A 24,246-nucleotide genomic window follows, 5' to 3' on the forward strand; every position below is an offset into this window, starting at 1 on the left:
ATAAATCAGACAGGATTTTAGTTCTGTCACCTGCAAAAGAGTCACAACAAATGTAAAATTATTTGAAAAATATCAGTCTGGTCTCTAGCACGTACAAGTCTCCAGGTTCAATCCCGGCATTGTGCAGCCCTCTAAGTTCTGATGAATTATCCATGGTAGCCCAAGTACCACAGGGATAGTGGTTTCAGAGCATCATGGGGCCCATAGCACTTCTGTAGCCAGGAATGCCTTCAAGAAGAAAAAAATATACAAGAAAGGTTCCCCAAAGATTTTATCTTCTCTGGGGCTGGAGAGAATACAGCAAGTAGAGTACTTGCTTTGCACGTGGCTGACCTAGGTTCCATCCCCAGGATTTTCCATATGGTCCCGGAGCCTGTCAAGAGTGACCCCTGAGACCAGAACTAAGAGTGATCGCTGACTGCTGGAGGTGGCCCAAATTCTCTCTTACACACACACACACACACACACACACACACACACACACACACACACACAGAGATTTTATCTTCTCCTTGACATTACATTCTAACAAGTACACAGCATTTCCATCTCTAAATCACTCTCCCATGATATACCATCTGATCTACAAACCAAGAAATAAATGTATCAATGAAACAGCTCTGTACAGTCAAATTCACACTGAATATCTGAAGACACTGAGGCACAGAAAAAAAATTACTAACATGAAACTGTTTGATTTGAAATTAAAATTCAAGTTTCTGGGTCAGAGCGGTAGTGCAGTGGGTAGGGTTCTTGCTTCACACTTGCTTTCTGTCTCCAGATCACTATACTCCTCACTACTGCTTAGCAATGGCAGTTCTCAACAAACCATCAAGAGAGCTGGGAACCTGACTAAACAGAGTACAGTTCTGCTCCCGAACAGCACTGTTCCCCTGACCCCGCGCGGATCTGCCTCGTTTCAATCAGGCCTCCCCTGCTCCCTTTCCTGACAGAGACACAAACAAGTCCACGCACAGTAGCGCACTGCCTGTACATCACGGCCGTAAGCGGGGGTGTCTGGCACTCCTGAAAGTCGGTGTCCCTTCTCTCCAGTGTCCCGAGACTCTCAAGTGGACCTCAGTGGAGAGGATCTGAGGAAAATTTCTAAGACACTGCACTTCAGTTCACGTATAAAATGGGAGAGAAGGGCTGGAACAATAATACAGTGGGTAGGGCATTTGCCTTGCATACAGCCGACCAGGGTTCAATCCCCAGCACCCCATGTGATCCCCCAAGCACCGCCAGGAGTAACCATAATGCATTGTCAGGAGTGATCCAAAAAAGTCAACAAAAAAAAAATGGGAGAGAATATTTGCAAAACATGTGTCTCATAAGGATCTAGTATCTAGAATATATGAAAAATTCTCATAACTCAAACAACAAAATTATATTACCTGCCTGTGCTCAGAGATTATTCCTGACTCTGTGCTCTGGGATCACTCCTAGCAGTGCTCAGGGATTATATGGGGAGCCAGGAATCAAACCCAGTCAGCTGCATGCAAGGAACTATCTCTCCCATACACACACACAAAGTCTATTTTAAACATACAAAGGATGAGGCCAAAAAAGATAATACAGGGAAACTGTGCAGAGACAGCACTTGCCCATTTCTATCCCTGAAACATATACTGTCCCTCCAGGAACCACCAAGAATGATCCCTGAGCAAAGTGTCAGGAGTAGTCCCCAAGCATCACCAAGTAGTGATCACTAACCGAAAAATAAATAGGGGCTGAAGCAACAGTACAGCGGGCAGGGCTTTTGCCTCACACGCAGCCAACCCGGCTTTGATCCCTAACTGGGTCCTCATATGGTCCCCCAAGCCCTGCTGGGAGTTGTTCCTGAGCGCAGAGTCAGGAGTATGCCTAAGCATCATAGGAGGTGGTCCCCAGAATAAATAAATAGGCAAAGGACTTAAACAGAAATTTCTCCAAAGAAAATATACACAGTATTTGAAAAGATATTCAACATCATTAGTCATTAAGGAAATGCAAATAAAAGCCTTGAGAAGATATCACTTCACACCCACCACGATGGCTGTAATTAAAACAAATAGGAAAATAACAAGCAAGTATGTGGAGATATGGAATCCTTTTTCTACATTACTGTTGGAAATGTAAAATGGTGCAATGACTCCTATAGAAAACAGTTTGGCATTTCCTCCGAAAGTTAAACAAAGAATTAACACTCAACAATTCTACTACTCCAGGGGCTGTAGTCAAAAGAACTGAAAAAAAAAAAAAACTAAAAAGTAAATCCACCCACCCCCCCATTTCTTTTTGTGGTGCTGGTCATCAAATCCAGATTCTTGTGTAATCAAGGCATGTACTCTACCACTAAATTGCACTCAGGGAGGGATGGAGGGCGGGAAAGAGGGAAGAAGCAAGCAAGCAGGCAAGCAACAACAGAAATGAAAACCTGAAAAATCTTCAAAGTGTGAAAGGGGCCTAGGGGCATCACTCAATAGCATAGCACTGGCCCTGAAGGTGTGAGGTCTGGAGTTCAATCCCCAGCATCAACCCACATACCTAAGGTGATACCTGCACCACAACAAAGTGTATGATCTCCAATGCACCACAGACAAGTGTGTACTAACACTGCAAGCTAAGTGTGTGACCCCATCAAGCATGAGAATCATCAATCACTCATCATAACACTCATCATCATAAAGTAGGGAAAAGTGGCACCGGAGCTAAGTGATGAATAAGTTTACCAATAGAAAAGGTAGAAAGGGGGCTGGGGTGATATGACAGCGGGTGTTTGCCTTGCGTGTGGCCGACCCGGGTTCGATCCCCAGCATATATGTCCCCTGAGCACCGCCAGGAATAATTCCTGAGTGCAGAGCCAGGAGTAACCCTTGTGCATCACCGGATGTGACCCCAAAACGCAAAAAAATAAAAAATTTTAAAAAAGAAAAGGAAGAAAGACCTTCCAAGCACAATGAAAAATATGAATTAAAACATAACTGTTTACTGAAAATCTCTGATGTTTACCAAGACTGTATTATCTCTAAGAGCCAACTCATGGAGTGCCAAATTTAATTAAAAGCTTGCACTTTCATAATAAATGCAGGGAATGAACCAGTAAGAGTAAGATAGACTTCTGAGCGGGAAGGGTGATGGTTAGTCTGATTTGTTAGATGAGTCTGGAAGCCAGCAAGGAGGAGAGACAAAAAGGGAAGAGACATGGTTCCCCGGAACACCACTGGGAGCAGCCCCTAAGCACCAAGTCAGGCATCACACCTGAGCACTGCTGGATGAGCCCTCCCAGGAAAAACACACATGCGCGCATGCACGCGCGCTCGTACACACACACACACACACACCACATAAACGAACAAAAGGGAAAAGCAGACATGACTGCTGCCATGGCTGGAGCCAAACCTGATGTCCAGGTGCCAGCAGCCAGCAGCCAAGCCCTTGCAGCAGACAGGCACTAACAGAACCCCCTATCAAGCTTACAGAGACAGGCAGGGCGAGGTTCTTTGCTCTGTTTTTGTTTTTAAACTATTCATGTTGGGGCCTAGGGATGTGGCTCAAGTGGCGGACCACATGCCTAAAATGTGTGCAGCCCTGCACTGGAACCATCCTCAGCGCCACATGGTCCTCTGGACATCATCAACCCCTGTGGCACTGGTGGCCCCAGACAAGCACCACTTGACTTCTCTATCGCATCACCTTCCACCATTACCAGTTCAAATACCCATTGCCCAACTTTTGAAAAACACAAAAAAAACTTTAAACCTGCTTCTTCTGGTTCCTCCTCAAAATCCCCCCCTCTTTCCTTCCTTTCCTTTCCATTCTATTTCTTAAAAGAGAACTCCCGACTTGCTCAGCTCACATTCCCAAAAGCCACAGTAGTCCAGCATCCATCCCCACCCTCTGCTGAAACTGCCAGCCCCGAGATCACCAATGACTCAGAAGCCCCATTTCAGGGCTCACCCTACTCGCTCTCGGCTGCAATCACCGCTTATCTTGTTTCAGAAACTCTTCCCCATCATGGCTCCCTAGGCAACGTTCTCTCCCACCTCTCCTCTAACTTTTCTGTCCATGCATATCTGAGTACCTTAGGCTCTATCCTCTACCTTTCCACATTCTGAAGATTTTACTCAGGGGATCTCCCATTTACACCTATGGTTTTCACTCTCACTTAGAAGTCATCTGTCTCGTATGTTCCCACTTTTGAGGCTCTCAAAAAATAAATTCTATTTTCCTCCCAAATCACAACCATTTTTTTCTGAATGCAGCATCTCAACATCAGTATCAACTTGCCAAGCCAAGAGCAGGTGATGTGGCTGAAGTAGAAGAGCACACACTCTGCATATACAAACCCCGCGTTCCACCCTGGACACTGCACGCTTGCCCCCTCCAGCAACACTGTAATGGAAAAGTCCCCACAACTTAAAAACATATATTTTTTTTGCTTTTTTGGGTCACATCTGGGGATGCTCAGGGGTTACTGCTGGCTCTGTGCTCAGGAATTACTCCTGGCGGTGCTTGGGGGACCATATGGAATGTCCAGGATTGAACCCAGGTTGGCCATGTGCAAGGATACCCTACCTCCAGTCCCCGAAATATAAAATTTTTATCATGTTTCTTCTTAATCTGTATCAGAACTTATACAGCAATGAGTTCTGAACTGCATAAGATGATTTATTTTTACCACCTGTCTCAAAGTCTTTGTCCACACATCAAACAAAAACTTTCTAAATCCACAGCTCGCCAGCATCACAGTCAAACCCAGTAACCTAACACCTCCTGACATTTTATTCATGTGATTTAAAAGGACACTCGTGATCACTGTCCTTGTTCCACCCTCATTATTTGCATAATAATTCTCATATAAGTTCAGTCTCTGACTGGCTTCCTGACTCTAGTTATAATCTGCCCATTCATAGGCTCCTGAAGAGGTCTTTACAAAATAACACTCTGAATATGTCACTCCCCATATTCAGTAAATATCTACAGTAGAATTCAACTACTGGATGACGACTGGAATGGGAAGGAATGGGAGTAAAGATGGTCAGCAACTACACCACCTCCGCTTCGCTGATGACATTGTTCTAATAACACCAAACATTAGTCAAGCAGCACCAACACTGGCCGACTTCGACTGTGAGTCTGGAAAGGCTGGATTGCAGCAGAATCTCACAAAGACAATTCATGGTCACGGTCCTCCCGTTATTCATCGATTTGCACGAGCAGGCCCAGTAACATCTCCATCATGAGACTTGTTGTTACTGTGTTTGACATATCGAATACTTCATGGGTAGCTTGCCAGGCTCCGCCTTGCGGGCGAGATACTCTCCGGTAGCTTGCCGGGCTCTCCGAGAGGGGCGAAGGAATCGAACTCGCGTCGGCCATATTGGTCGCTTGCAAGGCAAACGCCTTCCCCGCTGTGTTATCGCTCCAGCCCAACCACCAAGACAATATTCATGAAAAACAAACTAATTCCTGACATTTCATTTGCTCTCAACGAAAGGAATATCTCTGAATGCAACAGTTATGTGTACCTAGGTTGAAAACTCAACATGACAAATGACCTGGCACCCGAGCTGCGCAGGAGGAAGACAGCGGCTTGGAATGCCTTCAAGAACGTTGAAGAAACAGCTAAGAGGACAAAGAACCTCCGGCTCCAGACACATCTCTTCTACTCCACCGTTCTTCCTGCATTAACATATGCCTCAAAAAAAAAAAACCATACGCCTCAGAGAGCTGGGCCTTACGAAAACAGGATGAGAACACTATTTGGGTCTCCCAAAGAGGAATCAAAAGAGCTATGCTTGGAGTATCACGCTTCACCCAAGTGAGAGAAAGAATCCGGAGTTCCGACCTCCATTGACAATCTAGAATCAGGGATGCTGTCTCGTTTGCCTCAAGGTGTTGAAAATCAAATGGGCTGGACACCTAATGCGATTTGGAGACGACCGCCAGACTAGAGACATTACCAACTGGATTCCACGGGATGTCAAAAGATCGCGTGGCTGCCCACCTACAAGATGGTCAGACTTCTTAGTCAAGACCCTGAACGATCAGTTTGAGGCTCTTCATGTTCCTGGAGCGAAGCAGACGCCATTGGGCTACACTAGCATGAGACAGGGACGAATAGAGACATTCCTGGCACCCGTTCGAGCAAATCGATTAGTAATGGGATGTTCAAGTGATCATGAGTTCAACTCTAATCAGGCGCCTCCCAAGCAGCCCAAGTAACCAACACAAGGAAAAACCCCCCATTCCTCAGAAACACTACACACTAACTCACTCACACTGCCTAGAATGCATTCCAGGGCCCTGTGTGCAAACCACACCTCTAGACATCCTTAAAGGTACTGCTCAGTGGGCCTGGGAGATCGTTCAGAGGGGCTGTAGTACATGTCTGATATGCACAAGGTTCTGGGTTTCAATCCCTGGCACCACAAGGTTTCCCAAGCATTGCTGGCTGCAGCCTTGCTGTGTGGCCCCCGGCAACACTAGGGAGATCCAAATATAAAAACAAAACAAAGCTCAAAAGACTGACAACACGCTTTGCATAGTGGAGTCTTGGGTTCAATCCCCAGCGGTAACTGCACCTATGAGCACAGCCAGAAGTATCTCTCAAGCAGAGCCCCAAAACAGATGGAGCTTAATATTTTTTGAAGCATTCCCTGACACTCTTGTCAAGCATTTAAAGCCTCCCTTTTCTCTCCCAGTACGTATTCTATGTCCCTCTATTGTAGCACTTTTGAATAGCACTATATTGGGGGCACTTCATATATGCTTATATTCTCGAGGAATCTATAGATTGTTAAAGGACAAGGACTATGTCAGCTACATCTCTTGTAAACCAGCCCAACTGCCCAGATTCTCAAGGTAAGCAATGAGATTAGACTTCCATCATGCCAGGAGATATTCTCCTGTAGCACAACCAAACTCTAACAACAGAAATTTTTCTCCTGTTTGTTTAGAAGCACACCCAGCAGGGCTTTGAGGCTGTTCCTGGCACTGCTTGCTCCCAGTGGTACTGAGGATGAAACCTGGGGCTCCCACATACAAAGCATGAACTTACATCCTTTGAACCACTTCCTTGACCAGCAACAAACAATCTTAATAGCTTCAACTTCCCTTCTTAGAAATTCTTTCAGATACTGATGGGACTCTTGACCTCAGAGAAGGTATTCTTGACTTGATTTCTGGGCCCCTCTATCAAAACTGCCTGAGAGAGAGTACGTTTATGATATGTACCTTGTACACAGCCAATCTGAATTCAATCTCCGGCATCCCATATGGTCCCCTGAGCAGTGCCAGGAGTAATTCCTCAGTGCAGAGCCAGGAATAATCCCTGAACATTGCTGGGTGTGGCCGAAAAAAAGGCAAAAACAAAAACAAGATTTGGCTTGCTCTTCCAGCTCATATTCTCCCTTGAATACATATCTTGCTTATCAAATGTTTCTTTGTTTGCCTATTTCCAATCCAGAGAAGCCTGTATTCTCTGTTGAACACATATTTCTCCCTTTCTCTCCCATCACATTTTTCTAAATTTCAATAAAACCATCCTTGCTTTAAAAAAAAAAAAACTGCCTACCTGCGTATTAATAGGAGTGAAATTTCTCCTGTTTCTATTGCAGATTAAAACTATCTCAAAAATTATTTTCTTTTAATGCTGGAGAATAAATCCAGGGCTTCACATATGCAAGAGATGTAGTCTATCAGAGTCACATCTCCAGCCCTAGAAAATGATTTTTTTCTTTAGTTTGGTTTTGTGGCCACACCTAGCAGTACTCAAAGCTTACTCCTAGCTCTGCACTCAGGGAATCACTCCTGGTTGGGGTGGGGGGGGGGGGGGTTTGGGGTGCCAGGGATAGAATCCAAGTCAACCACATACAAGGCAAAAACCCAACCTGCTATATTATCTCTCCAGCCCGAAAAACAATTTCTTAAATTACAAGTAGAACTAGAAAGTTCCAGGTCCATCAGCAAGTACTTTAATAACTATATGGCCACTTTATATGCACCTTCAAAGGTAGCCGACAGCCATACAGAGTCATGCGGAGATGTTCTGGAGAAGTTAATGCATTTACCTAGCATGTGACCAGACCCAATTCAATTCCCAGACAACACTGGTTCTCCAAGCACAGAGTTGAGAATAGCCCCTGGGCATCTCTCAGTATGGCCCAAATACCCAAAAGTTGCTGAGATGATTACAACAACCACCTTTGGGAAGCTCTACTATATACCACATGACTTGCCACAAGCTGCTTTACACCTGGAAACCTACAATGGCTTCTCACTGCCTAAAACCTTACACAGTATCCTGATTGTGAGCAAGAATTCTAAAACATAGTACCTAGGCCTAAATTCCCTCTCTACCATCTGTGAACCATGTGAATTTGAACAAGTCACTTAAGTTCTCTGGGCCTCGATTTTCTCACACATAAATAGAAAAATAACTGTACCTACCCTCTCATGGTTCATATAAAATTTAAAATGCTAATAGGAATCCAATACTGGGTCTGGAGATAAAATACTAGGAATAATAGGAATCATTAGGAATTCAATAAAATAATAGAAGTAAAATAATAGGAATTCAATAAAATTTAACAGAATAGAATTAAATAATAGGAATTCACTATGGGGCTGGATAAAAGTGCATGCCTTTAAACTTCTTCACCACATCCTCAGGACTTAATCACAGACCCAGTTGGCTGAGAATTGACAAGATGGGCCTCCTGATCACTGCTTGGAAAACCTAAAATAATAAATATATTTTTAGTTAAGGAAGTTTAGTATTAAAAACCCTAACTAAGAAAGTGGGGCAAGAACAATAGTACAGTGAGTAGGGCACTTGCCTTGTATGCAGCTGACTGGGGTTTGATACCCAACATTCCATATGATGCCCACCAGAACATCCCAAATGATGTCCGTTCTCCAAACCTACCCCCCCACCCCCCGGCCCAGCAGGAGTGATCCCTGAGTACAGAGCCAGGAGTAAGTCCTGAGTACCCCTAGGTACGACCCAAAAATAAATAAATAAATAAATAATTATACTGAGAGGCCAGAAAAGTGGTTTAGTAGGAAAGCTGATGATTTGCATGTATGAGGCCCTGAGTTTATTCTTCAGCATGAGAGAGAAAGACAAAAAAATGATTTTAAAACAAAACAAAATAGTGCTTGGTACATGGTTAAGAGCTTATTTGAGTAAATTCCATTAACAGATTTTGGTTTTAAGAGTGTCTGATACAGAGAAGAGCTGTTGCCCTGCTCATTTCACGTTCTATTAACTCATTAGCTCCCAATTCTTTTAACTTTTTACTTCTCTCTTATGATGATCCGCCTCTACCCAGAATAACAATCCCCATTGCCCAGTCCTTCCCTCTATCCTTAGCTGCAAATTCCCTCTGTCAGTGCCACTTCCAGCTGCCGTAGAAATAACCTGCTCCGCAGATTGCCCACAGGGGAGGCCATCCGGAAGAGAAGTAAAAAATACCACCTTCTCCTAAGCATCCTGTTCTCAAGGCTCACACCTCCCTGCACTGAGATCATTCTTACAGTCCAAACGTTTCCATGCATTTCTGTAGTGTGAAAGCCTTAAACAGGGCCGAGAAAATAGCTCAAAGGGCTGGAGCACATGCTTTGTATGTGGAAGCAAGTCCTGGGTTCAATTCCAGGCTCCTCATAGTCTCCCAAGCATTGCCTGGAGTAACACCTAGCTCTGATCAAGGAGAAGCCCAAAACTAAAGACAATAAAACTTTAAAATAGGATTTTAGAAACTAATTATGTCACATCAACTCCAGGAAGCCTCCTGATTATGTGGACTTCGTGTCTGCAAGGCAAGTGTTCTAGTGATGAGGTACATCCGCAATCTTTATTTTCTCAAAGGTTTAAAAGTACTGTTGTTGGGGTTGGAGTGATAGCACAGCGGGTAGGGCATTTGCCTTGCACACGGCCGACCCAGGTTCAACTCCTAGCATCCCATATGTTCCCCCGAGCACCGCCAGGAATAATTCCTGAGTGCATAAGCCAGGCGTAACCCCTGTGCATCACCAGGTGTGACCCAAAAAGCAAAAAAAAAAAAAAAAAAGAAGAAGAAGTACTGTTGTTCCACAGTTACCTCAAAACAGGTAAAACCCAAAAGTGGGAGCAGACACCTAGAATAATATTGTACTACTATTATATCACTTTCTATAATAAGCATACCATAGGAGGTTAGCCTGGAATCAGACCTAAGTCTGTTTGATTTCAATGTCTGTGCCTTACTGGGGCCTGGGAGACAGTAGATGAGGTAAGACTCTTGCCTTCCAGGTAGTCAACCCTGGTTCAAATTCCCAGCATCACACACGTTCATCAGAAGACAGCCAGGTGTCACTCCTGAGCACTGAGGCAGAAACAGCTCCTGAACAATGCCAGGTGTGGCCCCCAAATGAGGAAAAATAAAACCTGTTCCTTTGTTTCATTATACTGTATTCCCTGTCAGTTGTGAATTCTAAAAATTCTTAAGCTGCAGACAACAATACTTACTAAGTACAAGGGATACAAAGAAGTATAAGATTTAACAATGGAATTCATGGAACTCATAATTTGTTGGTGCTCACTACAAGAACAGAAAGAATACGGACATAGGGATAGGGCAACAGGAGGCAATGGGAGTTCACTGGTGGAAGGGGAAGTTTCCCGGGAACTCAGTACCTTAGCTAGTCCAGTGATGAAGAACACATATTCTAGGGCAAGTTTTTACAGGGGTCAACTTCCACCTGTCCAATAAAGAGACAGCAGAGGAAAGAAGGTTGTCATTTGGTCTGATTTGGTTTTATCAGACATGGCATTTGGACCACTGACAAAGTGCCTTTTGGGAGCGCAAACCATGTCCACCAGATACAAGTTGATATGTGCCCTCTTGGACACAATGAATTTGACAGTTTTTATTTTGACAGAATCTGAAGTCTAAAAGGAATGTTTTTTTTTAATCCACTAAATAAATTCCCCACATGAGTGATGGTAACATTCTAAAGGGCACAGTTTTATTTATCCTCACTTAAGCTGAATATAGAAGAAATGAGGTTACATAATTATAATGATAAATAACTAATGAGAGCTCATCCTGTGTCAAGCAATCTGCTAAATATTCCACATGGATTATCTCCTCTTAAACTTCACGATAGCTATATAAAATAGATAGATAAATTATAATCTCTGGATTGTAGATGAGGAAGTAAACTCAGAGAAATTAAGTAACTTGCCCAAAGAGTTCCTAGCAAGCAGTGGGGCCAAGAAGACTGGCGCTGGAGTCCATGTTCTTTATCACTAGATTGATGGGAATCCCTGACAACATCCTCTTACCACCAATGATTGGGCACCTCTACCCCCATAGACCATTATACCTATAGGGACATTTATATCCCCATTCCCTCTACCAAAGCAGTGAGCATAAACAAAGTATGAGTTCCATAAAAGCAATTTGCTTTGTTTGGGGGCAACACCTGGCAGTGCTCAGGGCTTACTCCTGGCTGAGCTCAGAGATCATTCCTGGCAAGCTTGGGACACCATGTGGGGTGCTGGAGATCGAACCCAGGTCTGCTGCATCCAAGGCAAGCGACCTACCCTCTGCACTACAACTCTGGCTCCAAAAGCAATTATTAAACCTTAACACTTCCTCATTTTCCTTGTACACAGCATTATATCCACAGCTCAATTTAAAAAACTCTTGAAAAAAGTACCAAAGATATAGCATAATAATAAAGAAGGTCTTAAAGCCAAACAGACTTAGATCTGAATACAAAGACAGTTACTTCTTAGCTCTGTTTGCTTCCTTGCTCTTGCTTTTGGGGCCACACCCAGGACGCTCAGGACTGTTCTGGCTCTGCGCTCAGAAGTGACCGCTGGCAGTGCCCAGGGAACTTATGCAGCGCCAGGGATTCAAACCAAGGTTGGCCGCATGGAAGGCAAGCACCTTAAGCCCTGTACTATCTCTCCAGACCATTTCTTAGCTTTTGATCTTCACTAAGTCACTTAACCATTCCGGGGTTTAAAGGAGTAAAAATTTTCACCATATACATTGTGAAAAAAGGATTGTTATGCACTTTGGCACCTCGGGGCCAGGCACATGAAAGTGCTTTTCATTTTATTTACTACCCTCCTCCTTTCTGTACCTACATTACAGACAGAAAGAAAATGTATTTAGCTGGGAATTCAGAGTCTAATTTGCTGTCATCTTAGCTAAGCACTTCTTTCTGAGCTTTCTCATCTACAACTCACTGGACTAGTGGTTCAGAACAAACAGAATAAGACATGCTTGCGTGGTTGAAAAATGACTGCATAGATTAAAGGAATCTCTGTTATTCCGCCTATCTGACTTTTTCAATCAGCCCTAAACTGGAGAGAAGCGTCTTGAAGCTTGTGGAAGACTAATCTCTCAGAGACTTTAAAGCTATAAAAGGAGGGAGTATTTGCACCGTCACTAGGAGAAGGAGCCAGCCCCACCGAGAAGCTCAAGCAAGACACTGCCAAGTGGCCTTGCTCCAGCAGTCCCCAGCTAATTAAGGCCTTCCTCCCCTGCCCTATCTGCTGTGACCTCCACGGAGGCTAGAGAACACCAAGTGCTCCACAGCAGCTCTTCTCTTGGCCAGAGGGACATAAGGTATTGCTGGCCAAGGATCAGCCAAAGCCATTGCTAAGAGGTGGCTTGTCCTTGGCAGTTCTTAGAACAGGCTACAAACAAGGAGCCCTCTGGCTGCCCTGAGGTTAGCAACTCAGAAATACTGCTACCGGGACCCCAGGTCTGGAAGCCGGCAGACGTGACACAACTGAAGCCCTGGACAGAGTAGGAGCTCCCTTGTGTTGTGGAATAAGGGGAAAGGTTAATGGGACCATTCTCATAAGAAATGGCTAGTCTGGGTCCGTGATCTTCAACCACTAATGCACACACTAGTGTGGGTCAGCTGGTGTAAAGTAGTCGAAACCCACTGGTCTACTGCTTTGGTTTTAACTCTCAGTCTGTGGACCGGTACGCGGGACAGGCCCTGGTCTGTAGGTGTAAAAAGTTTGAAGAATGCTGGTCTAGATGCTTCCCAAGTCACCTTTCAGGCTGTGACACAGGCCCCAGGCTTTAACCACTTCCTTTGCTCATTAAAGCAGAACCTCCCATTTGGCTCCCTCCCCACGCCCTTCAAAGGTTGAAATCTCATTTTGTTGAAAGGGTTCCACTGTGGGATTGGGAAAGAACAGCAGAACAAAAAAACAACGTACATGAGGAAGTCTAAAGATTTTAAAAGTCTTACAAATTAGACACAGCAGTCACGGTCCCTGTCTCACAGTTCCTGGTTCCTGGAGCTTATCAAACAGCTGCAACCCAGTAGTTGGCAAACATTTTTTTCTTTGGTAACAATGTAACCTTTTTCAAATGCAGCTCAAACTAAATCTAATTTTAAATCTCAACATCTAATTATGGTCTCAACTGAAATAATGGATCTAACTGATAAACATCCATGACCGCTAAAATCGTTAGGCTAAAAACAAAAAAAGAAAGAAAATACTATATGGCTGGACATTTTTTCCAAAAAGAAAAAGAGGATCAGACCCTAACTCCATGCATACATCTAATGCATGAAGGCCTGGATTTGATCCCTGGTTCCTCCATGCCCACAAAAAAAGAAAAGTTAAAACTGATTGTGATCAAACCTCAAGATCCAACTACAAATTTAAAGATTATACAGAAAATACGGAGCATGCTAGATACCACCACAGAGAAATAATCAGCAAAGCCTGGAAATTGAAAAATTTCTTAGGACAAATGATGTGGTTTCATTTCTCAGAAAAGACTCAGGATTTGGATTTATCCAAATTTATTTTGGATAAATTTTATTTATTTTAGGCTAAGAATGTAGCTCAAGAAGTAGGCCAGGGATCATACATGTCTTACAAGTGTGAAGTCTAAGAGGGCCCAAGTGATAGTACAGTGGGAAGGGCACTTGCCTTGCACGTGGCCGACCCCAGTTCAATTTCGGGCCCCCATATGGTTCCCCATGCCTGCCAGGCCAGGAGTCAGCCCTGAACACTGCAAGGTATTCCTCCTTCCCCAAAAAAGTATGAAGTCCTAGGGTTGACCCTGGCACTGAATTGCTATTGGGTGCCCAGAATCAATGAGTGTGGTTTCCACAACAATTTTTTCTACAACACTTTAGATTGACCAATTTAGACTGATCTTTTTTTTTTCTTTTTGGATCACACCCAGTGATGCACAGGGGTTACTCCTGACTCTGCACTCAGGAATTACTCCTGGCGATGCTCAGGGAACCATATGTGATGCTGGGAATCAGACCCAGGTTGCCGCGTGCAAGACAAACGCCCCACACCCTATACTATCGCTCCAGCCCCTAGACTAATCTTTTTTTTAAAAAAAAATTTAGTAATCCAATATTCTTTACATACTATGAACAAATCAACTAATCAATTTTAAAAGTAGCTATCTGAGGCTGCAAAGATAGATAGAGGGTAAGATACCCGCCTTGTATACAGATTCAGTCCACACCACTGCTATGGTTCCCTGAGCCCTGCCAGGAGTGATCCTTAAACACAGTCAGGAGTAATCCCTAAGCACAATTGGGTATGGCCTGAAAATAAAAAACAAATTAAGTGATCTGAGGGTCAGGGAGATAGTCCAAAGAGTTATATACATGCTTTGCACTGGCAGGAATACAAATGCCTTGTACAATCTTTGGCTCTAATGACTGAATAAATACACCTTTAAAAAGTTACCCTCTGAAAAGTCAGAGATACAGTACAGTGAGTAAGGCACTTGCCTTGCCATGGGGCCGACTAGGATTCTATCCCCAGCATCCCATATGATCTCCAAGCACCGCCAGGAGTAACTCCTGAGTGCAGAGCCAGGAATATCAGGAGTATCACCGAGTACGGCCTCAAAAAATAATAAACAAATAAAAAGTTACACTCTGAATTTCAGCTTCCTCTTAAGCATATAGTACAACCTCCCAGGATAGCAACTGAGAATGAAATCAAAGAAAGAATGAAAATCTTTTGTTTTTTAAAGTATATAATCAGTAGAACCACTTCGGAGACAATTAGCTATTTATTCCAGATAGTAAACGTACTCAACCTCCACCCCACCCCAAAACCTTTCCAGTCCTCAGCAAACATACATAAATCTCCTGAGAAGTCATGAGAAACATCAGAAATTAAGATTCACTCTGTAGGCAAGTCCTCTTCCCACCACATTCCTCACCCCACCCTCACTTCCATTATAAAGTGTCTACATGGGAAGGTCTGAAAGGGGGACAGGTAGCAGGAATGTGCCCTAAATAGTACTGAAAACTGACCCTCAGTCTAGAATCTAGGTCTCTAAACCTCCAATCCTAACAGACAAAAAATGAATAAATCAAAAAAAAAAGGCCCCCCGAGATGAAGGCCAAGTAGCAGGAGAGGGAGGATATTCAGTGTTTATGACAGATGAACTTCCTACTCCTGGCTCAGAAATAGGGGGACCTAAAAAAAAAAAAAAAAAAAAAAAAAGAAATAGGGGGACCTACCTTGCCTTTAGATCAACACTTAGATGATTTTCCTTTCACAGTCTCATGCTCTGCATGTTTTTATGTCTATAAACAAAGTGCACTCATTCAGCTGTGTTTACTATCACTACTTTCTTTATTTCTAAATTCTTGATCTGAACTTTAACCAGCCATATACAATTATCGAAGATTCATAACAGTATTGTAAAAACCACATACTTTGCCATTCTGGATTTGCTCCTAATTAGTGAGAAAGTGAAAGTAAACATGTAGATTTTCAAGCACTGGGCCTGCTACCAGTTGCTTTTTTCGGCTCACTGTGTTCAAGGTCATTGACTAACTGAACAGGTTTATATCCTGTGATGCCATCAACTTCCACTCAAGAGTCCAATCAGCAGGAACAAACTAGTGTTACCATACAGAGTTGACATCAGTGAAAAACAAAGACACTTACTGCAATTAAATGTACAACTTAGGGTCGGAGAGACAGTACAGCTGATAAGGCGCTTGCCTGGCACACAGCTTACCCAGATTTGATCTCTAACACACTGTAAGGTCCCCCAAGCCCCACCAGGAGTGATCCCTGAGCACAGAGTCAAGAGTACTGCCAGGTGTGACCACAGAGGAAAAAAGATACAGTTTTTATTGCATTTGAAAATACTAATTATAAATTAATTTATTTAATAGCAAACCTTTATTAAGTATCCTTGCCCATGACCCTCTGTTAGCTAGGCACTAAGGACAAAATGGATAAAATATAACCCGTGGACTTAAAGAATTTAATGTTTTCATGGATCCCTACCTAAGGTTCCAGAGACCACAGGTAAAAGAGATTATGCTAGAAGGTATTACATTTTTATTCTCCAAAGAATACAATTTGGAGCTAGGGAGATAGTACAGTGGGTAAAGTGCTTGCCTTGCATGCGGCCAACCTGGGTTTGATCCCCAGTACTCCAAATGATCTCTCAAACCCCACCAGCAGTGATCCCTGAGTTGAGTTGGGAGTGATTCCTAAGCACTGCCAGATGTGACCTCCCCACTCAAAAACCTATTGTTTTCTTTTTCTAAAAAGAAAACTCTCTCTGAAACAAACAATTTCTGAAAAGAAAACTTAGCTCAAGAAGTATCTCTTGGGAGCTGGAGTGACAGCACAGCGGGTAGGGCATTTGCCTTGCACGTGACTGACCCGGGTTCGATTCCCAGCATCCCATATGGTCCCCTGAGCACCGCCAGGAGTAATTCCTGAGTGCATGAGCCAGGAGTAACCCCTGTGCATCGCTGGGTGTGACCCAAAAAGAAAAAAAAAAAGAAAAAAGTATCTCTTGGGTCAAGAAGATAGCGCAAGAAGCTAGAGTGCATGCACCGGGCACTTATACAGCTCCAGATTCACTCTCCAGCACCACGTGGCATCCCAAGCACTGCCAAGGGCAACCCTGACGATCCTCAAAGCACCCCTGAGTCCCATGGCACTCCGATGCAACACCAAACTCACACAGCCAGGCCATTACTGAGAGTGAGAGTGATCCAGACTCTAAGCATTACTTGGAAAGATCCTCCCTTCAAAAAACAAACAACGAAATACCTTCCAAAACGTATATTTGACCTGCTCTCCAATACAAGCTGCTTCATTACTAAGAAATCAGGAAAAGCATTTGTGAAATCAAGGTCTGTGCCAATAGATATTTACTGACTTCGATCAGCAAACAGAAGCCCTGAGGCCAAACTCTGCCTAACACCTGTTTTTGCTGTTAGTCACCAAAATTAAGTTTTACTGGAATACAGACATGCACACTCATTTACGTACTATCCGTGGCTGCTTTCCTGCCACTTCAATAAGAGTCAAACACGTCAATAAAAACCATCTAGTGGGCCAGAGCCACAGTACAGCGGGTAGGGTGCTTGCCTTGCACAGAGCTGACCTGGGTTTGATCCCCAGCACCATATATGGTTCCCCAGTCCCCACCAGGAGTAATCCCAAGGACAGAGTCAAGAGTAATTTCTGGGGGCTGGAGAGGTAGCACAGCGGGTAAGGCGTTTGCCTTGCACACAGCCGACCCAGGTTCAATTCCCAGCATCCCATATGGTCCCCTGAGCACTGCCAGGAGTGATTTCTGAGTGCAAAGCCAGGAGTAACCCCTGTGCATCGCCGGGTGTGACCCAAAAAGCAAAAAAAAAGAGTAATTTCTGAGTACAGCATGTTGCAAATGCCCCTCACCCCGAAAATCTTTTAAACATATATATGTATGAGTGTATATATTACCTGGTTCTTTACAGAAAATACTTGACAACCTCTATGCTAGACACTAGAGATGCAGAAATGTATCTGCACATTGATCTGAGTGAGAGTTGCATGCATATATTCACAGATGAAAATTCCGCAAACATTTCATTCATTTTATTATATGTAAATAATAACTCAATACCATTTTTTAATGAAATCTAAAAGATGTCTTGGTACTCCTGCCCACTAGCAACTCAAAATCTGACAGAAGGTCCTGGGGATGTGGTTCAGCAGTATACAACATTCCTCGCATGTGAGGCCCTAAGTTTGATCCCTGGCACCACATACACACACACCTAATCATAATGATTAACTATAGCAGTGAAGACACAAAGAGAAAAAAAAATCCTACCTGGGCATGCAAGACCAAGTCCTTTGCAGAAAAGATAACTGAAGTTATCCTGAAGAATAGGAAAGTATGTATCAGGAAGGAAGTAGCAGGGGTGAAAAAAATGAAAGTGAAAGGGAGAAGTTGTCCCAGTTCCTCCAAATATATTCAAAGGCTCTTAAGTGTGTATGTGGGGGGTGTGGGGAAGAAGGAGGTGCAAAGAGGGATGCTTAAAATGAAAGAAAACTCAGCAAGTCCTTAGAAAATGATAAGTAGTTCACAGAACTCATAGGTAAGGAAGAAACAAAAGATGAGATTGAGGGGCCAGAGTGATAGTATAGTGGGTAGGGCACTTGCCTTGCATGAGGCTGGCCTGGGTTGGATCCCGGCATCCCATATGGTCTCCCAAGCACTGTCAGAAGTAATTTCTGAGTGCAGAGCCAGGAGTAACCCCTGAGTATAGCCAAGTATGGCCCAAAAAAGAAAGAAAAAAATGATGAGACTGAAGCAGTATGAAGGGATCAGATCACAGAAAGCCTTTTATGAGCCACTTATATAATTTGGTGTCTAAATAAGGTTACCTTTTTTTTTTTGCTTTTTGGGTCACACCCAGTGATGCACAGGGGTTACTCCTGGTTCATGCACTCAGAAATTGCTCCTGGCGGTGTTCGGGGGACCATATGGGATTCTGGGAATTGAACCCGGGTCAGCCATGTGCAAGACAAACGGCCCTCCCCACTGTACTATTGCTCCAGTCCCTAAATAAGGTTACTTATAAGGGTAAAGGAAAGCCAGGAAAGTAGTTGCAATTAAGGACTATACCAGGAAAATATCATCGTTCTATTTATATGCCATATTAAAAATCTTGGACTTTGACCTACAAAATAGAACAAGATAATAAAAAGGCTTTTGAAAGAGTAATACCAATATTTATTATACTTTAAAAATAGTGTACTTTATTTAACCTAAAATACACAGAGCATTTATTATGTCAGGCAGCCTTAAACACTTCGCAAACATTACTTATTAATTCTCATAACTACCTTGTGAGATAGATATAATTATATATTCATCCTCATAACTACCTTTTGAGATAGATATTATTATTGTCTTCATTATTTTGATAGAAGACATGGACTATTAAGCACCAAAGTGACACCACTTAATAAGTAATAGAGCCAAGAAATTGAATCCATGCAGTCAGGCCTCGTAATTTGTGCTGTTCCCATTCCAGCTTGGGTCCTCTCCTTAACATTTATCCAGAAAACCCTAAGTCCTTTAACAGTGCGAGGTCCTTCTGTACAAGCACCCATATCACTTAGGACTTCTCTGCAGCATTATTTCTTTTTTTTTAATCATAAATTTTATTTTTTTATTTAATTTTTATTAGTGAAACACCATGAGGGGTACAGTTGTAAACTTACATATTTTTGTGCTTGGGTTTCAATTATACAATGATCAAATACCCGTCCCTCCACCAGTGCCCATTTTCTATCACCATGGGTCCTAGTATCCTTCCTACCCTCCATCCCCCCCACCCCACCCTGTCTCTGTGGCAGGGCATTCCCTTTTGTTCTCTCTCTCCTTTTGGGTGTTGTGGTTTGCAAAAGAGGCATTGAGTGGCAATCATGTTTGGTCTATAGTCTACTTTCAGCATGCTTCTCCCATCCTGGGAGGATCCTCCCAACACCCTTTATTTGGTGCTCCCTTCTCTATCTGAGCTCCCTCTTCTCCTAGAATGTGTGGCTGGCCTCCAAGCCATGGAGCAAAACTCCTGGTACTAATGTCGGCCACTCTTGGGTGTTAGTCTCCTATATTGTTACTTTATGTTCCCCAGATGAATGCAATCTTTCTGTGTCTATCCCTCTCTTTCTGACTCATTTCCCTTAACATGATACTTTCCATGTAGTACCACTTGTATGTAAATTTCATGACTTCATCCTCTCTAACAGCTCTGTAACATTATTTCTGATCAGTTACCAAAATGCCTGCCTTCCTCACTACACTGTAAGTTCTGTAAAATGTTACTGGTTGAAATAAATTTGTGTTTCTATAGATCAATGTGTTTATTAGCCCTCAAATTAGAACTAATATTAGTAATAAAAACCACTGGCGCCAGAGTATAGATAGTACACCAGGTAAGGTGTTTACCTTGAAAGCAGCTGACTCGTGTTATTCCTGGTATCCCATATGCACTCTTGAGCCCTGTCAGAAGTGAACCCTGAATGCAGGGCCAAGAATAAGCCCCAAGCACCACAAGCACCACTGAATGAGGCCCAAAACCCAAAATAATAACTAGCATTGAATATTTCCCCTGACAGACATTTTCCTAAGAGCTTTAAAGACATAAATTGGGGGTGGTGAGATAGAACAGTGGGTAAGGTACTGCACACATCTGATGTGGCTTCAGTCCCCAACACTATGCAAGGTCCCCCTGAGCCCTAAGAGTGATTCCTAAGCACAGAGTCAGGAATAAACCCTGAACGCATCTAGGTGTGTGCCCCCACCAAAAAACAAACAAAAAAACAAACAAACAAATAAAAAACACCCTTTAAGTTAAATAAGAGCCAGAGAGATAACTTCATACATTGAGTGTATGATTCACATGAGGAAGGCCAGGATTCAATCCCTGGCACCACATGATCCACCGAGCACTGACAGGAGTGACCTCCTCTCCAGCACAGAGCAAGAGATAGCCCCTAATATTCCTCTAATCCCCTAAAAATAAGTTAAATAACTTGTTCAAGGTCATATTAAAACTATTGAATATTCTTAACTGTATGCAATACTGCCTTTTACAATGAATGAATAGTAAACAGTGGCTGATAGTCAGCAGACATTCTATAAACAAGTCACTTTTTCAGGTACTGAGGAAAAGACAGATTATGGTTAGCATTCCGTCTTTCCTCCTAAGAGACAGACTTGTTCACAGAAATAAAAAACACCTATCAGTATCACTGGGGAGTAAACATAGTGCTTAATTAAAAACACAGACTTCGGAATTTGAAGATAAAACTTCCAATTAGCTTCAGTCCCTCTTCCACCAATTATTACTAGATATATGGCCTTATAATCCTCATTTATAACGTAATGATAATAAAATCAACCTCACTGTATATTAAGAGAAAAATGCAGTAAATATATAACTGTGCCTATATAAAAATACTAAATATGCATGATTTTTTTTCATAACATTAAAAATTGTCATTATTTGTCTTATTAGCAGTGGACGTAGTCTAGCTCAGAATTCATGTGATTCCCAAGCAAGTCCCCTGAACTCCCCAACAGCTCCCCCACATCTTTGGAAAACGAACGTTATTTTACAAGTTTGGAGTTTAAGTGGGTATTGTACGTAAGCAGTGTTTCGTGGAGACTTCTGGCCCAGAGCCTAGAGAGGTGAAAGTTCTCTGGGTGGGGTACAAATCCCATCGCTTACACCATACTTTCCAGGCCAAAATCAGGAAACCACTACCTCTAGTTGAACTAACAGATAATGAAAGAAATCCGCAAAACGGCTCAAGTGGCAGAGCACATGCCTGATACTGTGCAGGGATGAGATCAATGCTCACATGCCCATTCCCCAGCACCCTGAAGAGTGATCCCTATTTAAGGGGCGGGGGGGGGGGGGGTTAGATAAAAATCTGAGTTAAATCCTTTCTGACAAGCTAGCAAGCATTGCTTTTTTGTTCCAAGAAACTGTCCAGGAAATGCCAAGAGTTTCGATCAGTGTTGCTGAGTCTAACGGGGGTTACAGAACAAAGTTTTTGACGTTTTAAGTGCAATAAAATATTCTCAACAATCTTTGTGACAAACAACTCGAATCCTTCAGGATGTGCACCCCCTGATGGACCAGATGGTATGGATCACAAAAAAAAAAGTTATAGAACTGGAAGTTTATCTCCAGAGATCACAATGACCTGAATTCGCCCCTGCCTTCAAGATTTAAAAAGCCTATTATTAGCCTCAGTTTACAGATAGCGTAACTAAAGTCCATAGGGAGTAACTTACATGGTCCAGATCAGGAGTTGATAAAAAGAACAATAAATAAATAAATAAACAGTATCTAGGACCAAGGCTTTACTTCAGAAGAAAAGCAAATCCTCATGAGCTGGGGGAGAAGACAGCTGGAATAGAAAAGGGATCACTAAGACGATGATGGTTGGAGGAATCATTCGGAATGGGAGATGTGTGCTGAAAATAAAGGACCAAACCTGATAACATTTCAGTATCAGTTTCACAAACCATAATGCCCAAAAGTAGAGAGAGAGTACGGGGAATACTGCCTGCCATGGAGGTAGGGGGAGAGTTGGAAAGGGGGATTTACTGGGGACATTGATGGTAGAGAATGTGCACTGGTGGAAGGATGGGTGTTTGATCATTGTATGACTGAAACTCAAACATGAAAGCTTGTAACTATCTCACAGTGATTCAAGTAGGGAGGGAGGGAGGGAGGGAGGGAGGGAGGGAGGGAGGGAGGGAGGGAAGGAAGGAAGGAAGGAAGGAAGGAAGGAAGGAAGGAAGGAAGGAAGGAAGATCCTTAAAATATATGAGGCCTTGAGTTCAATTGCTGTACCCAGAAAATAAAAAAAAATTTTAAAAAAAGAGCATCTCAAGGAAGAATAATACCAATGACTTAAAGGTATGATGTATAAAACTATTAAGGGGCCAGAGTCATAGCACAGAAGGTAGGGTGCCTGCCTTGTAAGCAGTCAACCCGAATCAGATCCCCCAGCATCTCCATATGGTCCCCCAAGCCTGCCAGGAGTGATCCCTGAGCAAAGTGCCAGGAGAAAGGCCTAAGCACAGTCAGGTCTGGCCCAAAAATAAAAAATTTGTTCAAACATATATTTAATGCCAAGATAGATTATTATAGGTAAGGAGCTATAGATAAGGAACAAGGGTTGAGTTACTGAGGTCTCAGAATAAGAGCTCCTTATGAAAGCTCCTCAGTGTCCTTTGGACATCTGTAACACTTTGTCTTATAATCTGTTTACTTAACCCCCCCATCTGATGGTAAGTAATTCCCTCAAGATTATGCATATTTGGGATTAGGGAAAGAATTCAAAAGAAATACTGCACATGCTTTGCATGCAGAAGGTCCAAGTCAACTCCCAACACAATGTCCCCTAAGCACCACCATGACTGACCCCTGAGAAACACAGTAGAGTATCTCCTGAACATTACCAGGTATGGCCCCCAAACAAAAATATACACATATGCACATTTATTATCATCATCTATATTATCATCACCCAGCCGAGGCATAAAATTGCACCTCCTGTTGACTCTGAAGAAACTCAGACTAACCCCAATTATCCTGTATAATGCTAAAAACAAGACATATGTAACTTATTCATAATCTACCAGATCAAGAGGCCAGACACTCAAGTCAAAACTTTAGATAAGGCTAAGAGAAACTGACTTTGGCCAGGAAATCAACCGTCCTATTTGTTCATCTATAAGGTACTGATAATCATCTGAGAAAACCATACTAAAATTAAGGGGTTCATGCCTTGCATGCACCAAAATCCAAGTTCAATTCCCCAGTACACACCATATGTCTACCCAGTCCCAGTTATGCCAGATCAGTAGCACAAGCACTAAACCAACCAGCCCAGTAAGCTGAGAATTACCAGAAATGGTCCCCTGACACTGTCAAATTAAAAGTTTATGAAAGCACTCTACACAGTTACATAGGCTCTCAATCCCTCCTAAATCCCTTGTCATACCCCCTCTAGTTGCTATAAAAAGAACTTCATTCCTCGGATCAACATTTATTAAACCACAAGCATTATTGGGAAGTGTTAAGAGCTAGGGGTATTGGGGCCAAAGAAATAGTATGGCAGGTAGGGCACTTGCCTTACAAGTAGTCAGCCCAAGTTTGATACCTGGCATCCCATATGGTCCCCCAAGCATCATCAGGAGTAATTTCTGAGTGCAGAGGCAGGAGTAACCTCTGAGCATTGCCTGGTGTGGTCCAAACACCACCATCCCATGAACAAAAAACAAAAAAAAAAATATTGTCCTAGGCATCTCTAATAGAATTTCAGCATCTAATAGTGTCCACCATAGCTGCCTGGCCACACAGTAAGCACTCAGTAAATAAGGAACTCTGGAGGCTACTCAATATGGACCCCTGTCAGGT

At 42.9% G+C, this 24,246-nt stretch overlaps 1 protein-coding gene and 1 non-coding gene across 4 annotated transcripts in view; both read right to left on the minus strand.

The window, feature by feature from the left end:
- Nucleotides 1-24,246, minus strand: part of STIM1 (stromal interaction molecule 1) — a 203,816-nt gene that overhangs the window by 143,912 nt on the left and 35,658 nt on the right. The window lies entirely within an intron of this gene.
- LOC130025647 (small nucleolar RNA SNORA40) lies at nucleotides 4,587-4,713 on the minus strand. The gene has a single exon (XR_008792773.1). It is a non-coding gene; the product is annotated as a small nucleolar RNA SNORA40 (small nucleolar RNA).

The sequence above is a fragment of the Sorex fumeus genome, unplaced genomic scaffold, assembly GCF_029834395.1.
Source record: "Sorex fumeus unplaced genomic scaffold, SorFum_2.1 ptg000030l, whole genome shotgun sequence".
Lineage (NCBI taxonomy): Eukaryota > Metazoa > Chordata > Mammalia > Eulipotyphla > Soricidae > Sorex > Sorex fumeus.